This window comes from Amblyomma americanum, chromosome 5, assembly GCF_052857255.1.
Source record: "Amblyomma americanum isolate KBUSLIRL-KWMA chromosome 5, ASM5285725v1, whole genome shotgun sequence".
Lineage (NCBI taxonomy): Eukaryota > Metazoa > Arthropoda > Arachnida > Ixodida > Ixodidae > Amblyomma > Amblyomma americanum.
The window spans coordinates 189,057,685-189,063,761 of record NC_135501.1 but is presented as its reverse complement, the minus strand read 5'-3'; the positions used below and the strand labels follow the sequence as shown (position 1 = coordinate 189,063,761).

At 48.1% G+C, this 6,077-nt stretch overlaps 1 long non-coding RNA gene across 1 annotated transcript; it reads right to left on the bottom strand.

The window, feature by feature from the left end:
* Positions 1–573: 573 nt before the first annotated feature.
* Positions 574–5,623, bottom strand: LOC144135442 (uncharacterized). Its single transcript, XR_013315500.1, has 3 exons — positions 5,214–5,623; positions 3,553–3,670; positions 574–687 (listed from the first exon to the last, which is right to left on the bottom strand). It is a non-coding gene; the product is annotated as an uncharacterized LOC144135442 (long non-coding RNA).
* Between the last annotated feature and the right edge of the window lie 454 nt (positions 5,624–6,077).

Sequence of the window (6,077 nt, the reverse complement as noted above, 5' to 3'; positions counted from 1 at the left end):
GAGTAGATTTGTAATAAGGGAACAATTACTCATTGACATCCACCCGAACGCAGCCATACGGCTACAAAAGAAAGCTATACAGCTTTCTCAAAAACTTCGTACTTGAAGAAAAATTCGTTCTGGTCCTGGGTTCGAACCCGGGACCACCGCTACACCGGAGCAGTCGCTCTACTAACTGAGCTAACCGGGACGACAAGCTTATGGTAAGGCCAGGACCAGGACGAATTTTGCTTTAACTACGAAGTTTCTGAGAAAGCTGTATAGCCTTCCTTTGTAGCCGTATGGCTTCGCTCGGGTGGATGCCAATGAGTAATTACTCCCTTATTACAAATCTACTCCACCTTGGGGGATTCCCCTTAACATTTCACCAACAGTGTGATTAGACAGGTTCATTTACCCCATACTGTTCCCACGTACAACTAATTCCTGAAGCCCTATTTATTGTATCGTCCCGTAGTTTCATACAGCTCAATAAATTCCTTACGGGAGTTGTGGTGCTCATCATGTAGGCCCTGTATAGAAAAAGGGGGCGGAGGGATAAGGGCCCGTAAGAAAGGAAAAATAAAGTACTTGCCAGCAGTTGTCTCAGTCGAAGGGGACAGCTGGGAATGAATTGGCGGGTCCGTGATATTAATGAGTGCAAACAGCACCAAAAACAGCGCGCCCAGTCCAACCACCTTTATTGCCCTGGAAAAGGTCGACAATTCGTCACAGGAATTAGTTGGCGCAGAATTTCAAGCAATGAAGCTCAAAATCTAAATCGCGTCTTCTCTCTTATGTTGCAACCACATCTGAACTAATGCAAAGTTACAATCCTTGATTTTTCTGCATCTATCTAATGGGCCTATCGAAGTGTGTTAAAAATAATGTTGGACGTGACTGATGATTCTGCTTTCACGACATAATTAGCATTGCTTTATGATGCCAATAACTGCCCGCTCCCGTGCCATTCTTTATTTCAACCATCACTGACTTGCAGCTGCTAGAAGTTGTCAGGCACAGCATGAAGTACACAGTTCACACAGATCTAATTCGTTGAAAACTAAACATTTTGACAGATTTGCCTGTCTGATTGGGTTTGAAGACTTATAAACAACTGCACATCTCCAACCAAAACCAAAAACTTTAATTTGAACCCAACGTTTCGAAGCCGACTCGGCTCCTTCATCAGAGGTGACTGAGGGTAGTAGCTAGCGTCTTTAAGTATGGAGGGGAGGAAGGGTCAAAGGAACGAAAGCTGTGTTGCGAAAGGCGTGAAGGAGAGGGGGGAAGGGGGGGGGGTTAAGGTTGTGAGTCACGTTGTCGCACTGTGGGGAGGCGGTCAATGGCGAATTTTTTTCGTTGAGTTGAGGAGCGAATTCCCTGGGCATATACTGGGGGCAAGTTTCTTTTTGTGCGGTTGATGTTGTTCGGGGTGGTTTGGATGTGCCAGGATTCGAGAAGGAGCCTCTTGTGGTAATTTGTTTCGGTTCCGAGCATGCTGGTTTCTTCGAAGTTGCTTCTATGGTCGGAGTCCTCGGAATGTTCGGCTACAGGATTGCGCTCTCTTGCGAAGTTGCGGACGCCGTTTTTTGCCGAATTTTTTTTTAGATTTTTGGTTTCGCCGATGTAGCTTGAGTCGCAGTCGGTGCATGGAATTTGGTAGACAATGCCTTGGGCTCTTTCTCTTCGCGGCCGGTCTTTGTGAGCAGGTAGGCAAAGCGCAACAGTGTTTGTGGGCTTGTGAGCTACCTGGAGACCACCTTTTTTTCAGGATTCGGGCGATGGTTTCGCTGGCACCTCCGACATGTAGAGTGACGTATTTTGGTGGCGGCGTTGGTCTTTGTGCTTTGATTTCTTGGCGCACGTTGTTGTGTTTTTGAACTCGAATAGTTTTTTGAATAAAGTTTTTTGGGCAGCCGTTCATGATGAGTTCGTTGAATATCGTGCGTTGTTCTTTTTTTCTGTGAAGTTCTGTGCTGCATTGTGTCTCAACTCTTCAGAACAACGTCTTCACCACTGATGCTTTATGGACTGTAGGGTGGTTCGAACAGAAGTGGAGATACCGGCCTGAGTGAGTTGGTTTGCGGTATACGGAGAATTGAAGGGTACTGTGGTTTCGGGATACGAGGACGTCCAAAAACGGCAGGGAGTTTTTTTCTTCCATCTGTAGCGTGAACTGAATATCAGGTTATACGGAGTTTAGATGAGAAAGGACATTTTGAATCTCAGATCTTTTGATGACGACGTTGGGTTAAAATTAGTTTTTGGTTGGAGACTTGCAGTTTATTATAAGATCTAATTTGTGCACTTAAGTTATGAATTCCTTAAGTGCTAAAGACATGCAAGATGTTTCAGTTACAAACCTGTAGAGCATCAAAAGAATCCACGAAAGGCTAACGTCGAAAGATGGGCTCATTTGTTCACTGTTCACGAAAATACGTAGCGCAGCAGCAGACAATTGACGAACGCGAGACATTTACACAACAGGAGTCAGCAATACATGACACACCGAACATATTCCAACACCTATCCTACAAGTGGTCTACGTTTTGAAAGGATAGCTTTGCTTTGGACTTCATACCACACTCTTAAGGTATGGTAACAAGACTGCAGCCGCTAGCAAGCATTTATCACTTATTTTATTGTCTCTGATGGGACTGTGGGGCCCCAGCCACGACGACACCTGATTTCGTGCGCTTTGCTATGCGCACGACAGACACCAAGCTACCGAAACGAAAATCAAGAAATTTGTTTCTTTTGCCACATGACAAACTTTTAATTGAAACCCTTCGTTTACCTCTGGTGGTTTAAATGATGGTTGATTGAACTTAACTAGCTAAATAACCATGATTTGGAAACTTCTACTTTCCTTTCGTGACTGCTAACACCACATTTCTTCACATCAACATGTTACGGGTTTTGTGAACATTTGGCTCACGCTAGCTGGGACGCCCTGTTTATAAATTACAATGTAAGCGTGTGCACGCATACATGTTTATGAATTTCTTGCCACATCCAAAAACGTTGGCTTATCCGCTTGAGAAAGTGTAGTAATGCCTCCAACGTCCGTCGTACCTTTTTCTTTTGTTTCAGATTCTGTGCTTATGCTGAATAAATCTTGAACTGCTAAAAGTGATCATAGTTCAGTTGCCAAGAGGCGTATGATCAAGGAGGTGTCAACAAGGGCATTCACTTTGATTACTTGTAAAACAAAAACTGGTGCGCTCATCTTGCCAATTATTTTTCTTTATGCACAATTTATACAACTGCAGAGTGCTTCCAAAATATTTTCACATTATCAAAAAGATGAAAACTCTTAATGACTGTGGCTGTTCTGTTACCCAGTTTTCGTGGATGGAAATATGTCCGCAGTCTTCCGCATCGAATGATGCACATACGATTACAAGATATCCACCAAACCCCAATGTTTTGTTTTATGTGTTCGCATCGCTCATTCACACATTCAGTCTATTCGACACATTTTGTTTTGCATTAAGTCTAGTGTGCACTTCGAAGTAAGGCGCAAAGCACACACTGAAATTTCCGGAGTGGTAAGTCAGAGTTTCTCACCTATTCATGCTGCAGTTCATTATTGGCGAGAACTTTCCTTTGTTCAGATGCTAAATAAGTTCCAGGGATTGCTGCGCGTGTTGATATTCTGTACGACTGCGCTGGCTTTCAGAGGCACCTGTCAAAAAGTGCGGATGGTGAGCACACTGAAAGTGGCAGGTGAAAGAAACATACAACAATCTAGAGTTCTGCACAGTTTTGCATCAAGCAGCGAAAAAATGTGCAAGTTGTTAGAAGCTTACTCGTTGAGTCACCCATGTCACCCTCCGAAACGAAGTCCTACACATGCCGCCACTCTCTGTATGCCAGAGCACATTGTCTTCATTGCTACAGAGGTTGCTAAATATGCAGAGCCCCTTAAAAGTTCCGGAGAGCGCCTTGCGTGTCCTGCTCCTCTCCCACCAAACCAAGCGCCCAATACCATTTCGAGTTTCCCGCCAAAACCGAAAAGCCATCGCAAGCCGGAGGACTACGCCGCCTCTCCAACCCTAAATAGAACTCCCGCTACTACTCCGCCGAAGTGCTAGGCTCTCGGTGGAGTTTCCCGCCAAAATCGTGCGTCCGCCGCTGCACCGGAGGACACTTGCACTCCCGGCGATTCTTCATGATAAGCCAAGCGCCCGGCCACTCCGGCAGGAAGCTACAATCGCGGATTTTTTTTTTTCGATAAAATCGAGCGCCTGTCGCTGCTCCGGCGGACCCCTGAACGCCCGCCACCTTTTCCAGACACCGAGCGCATGCTGCCCCGAAGGGATTTTCCCGCCAAAACCGCGCGTTGCGTTTGCTGCGGGCTGCACACTCTGCGTCGTCGCCGCAAAAACGGAGTTCCCGCACCTGCTCTACGCCAACACTACACGCTGGGAGCTGTTTCTTGCCTACAACCATTTTACAACAGGCAGTCCAATCAAGACTGAGAACGGGCGATTATCTTCGCCAAATTGAGTTACCCGATTCGTCGGCACTACGATAGCGTCATCGATGCCGAGCTACGCTGAGAAGCTGCGGCAAATCAGTTTTAAGTTCTGCGAATTCAAATCATTCTTCAGAACTGTAAACAGTCCTTCTACTCTAACCGCAATAAGAACAAAAAAAAAAACTTCCCGTTCCCACGGCTTAAGTCAAGATCTTCCCGTGTGCCCACTTAAGGAGACAGAAATATTTTCGATTTACACGTCATAAAATTGGTGGCACCAGTGACAGCTCACAACGAAGGTATGTCCGCAGGTCGAAGAAAGAGGTACTACTAAACGCCGATTCACACGACGGAGTGTTCATCCGCGGCCCGCGCATCACGTGTTCGTGCGTCACCAAATTGAGAGGCGTGCCGTCGGCCTGTTTTGACAAGCTGCACGGCGTTCGCTACCGTGACGAAGTGATCGACTCGGCTAGCAAGACGGCCCAGGCCATTGAGGAATTGCACAAAGGGCCGCACCTGCACCATTCAATCGCAGTCTTGGGTCGGGAGGAAAAAACCAGTTTGACCACCGTTGCCAAACGCTTGAAAATAATCTGTCAACAGTGGCACACCCAGCGCGTCGTCTTCTCTTTTGGTCCGTCGCATCCGCTCGACGTCATCGGATCGTAGGCCAGTTTTTAGTGGCGCATGAACACGTGAAGCGCGGGCCGCGGGCGAACGGACCGTCGTGTGAATCGGCCATTACCTTCGCGTCGTCGGATGCCGAGCCACAAGTCTCCACTACGGGGCCAGGGATGCAAATGAATCGTGGCGCGCGCCGACTCCCGACGTCCCTTCGCTGTACCCCTCCTCTCCTTCACAGAGCCTGGGAGAGAGGGAAAAGCAACAGGGCTTTGCTTGAAAGGAAACGTTTTTGCTCCTTTCTCGATGCCTGACGAGTGGGCGCGCAGTTCTGTTGTCGAGACAGCAGACGACTACTATATGTCGCCTCTGTTTCGCAACTCCGCCTTCTGCGTTTGTCGTTCCTCGAACACTGGGGCGTCAGAAATGGGTGAAGCAAGACGCGCCGATGCGACTGCCGGGCAACGGCCTGCGCCGGCGCACGTGTTGTCTGCTCGTCTGCCCCCGTGCAGTGGTCGTTCCCATCGGCCGCTCGCTTGCCTGCTCGCCGCTTTCAACTCATCGGCCGCTCGCTTGCCTGCTCGCCGCTTTCAACTCTGGCTGTTTCGCCGGCCTTGGAAGTAATATTAGAGTGCCTAGAATATGCTGGCCAGTATATTCTAGGCCCTATAGTGATATCTCAACCGTACATATCGCGATAGTTGAGAGAAAACTGACGCCAACCAATATTTTTAACTTTACCCGACGTTTCGGGACCAACTCGGTCTCTTCTTCAGGGGTGACTAAAGTGTGCCAGGAGCAGCATCTGGTTGCTGCCTTCGCTCTCCCGTTGTTAGCACCTGGCGCAGTCCACTAACGTACGCGGAGGGGGGCGTTCCTGGTGTCCTATTCATCGCCTTCTTTGTGAGCCGGATGTGCCATGACTCCACATGTCGCCTCTTGAACAGGTTTGGCTCCATGGCCAAGACGCTCACCTCATCGAAGGCTA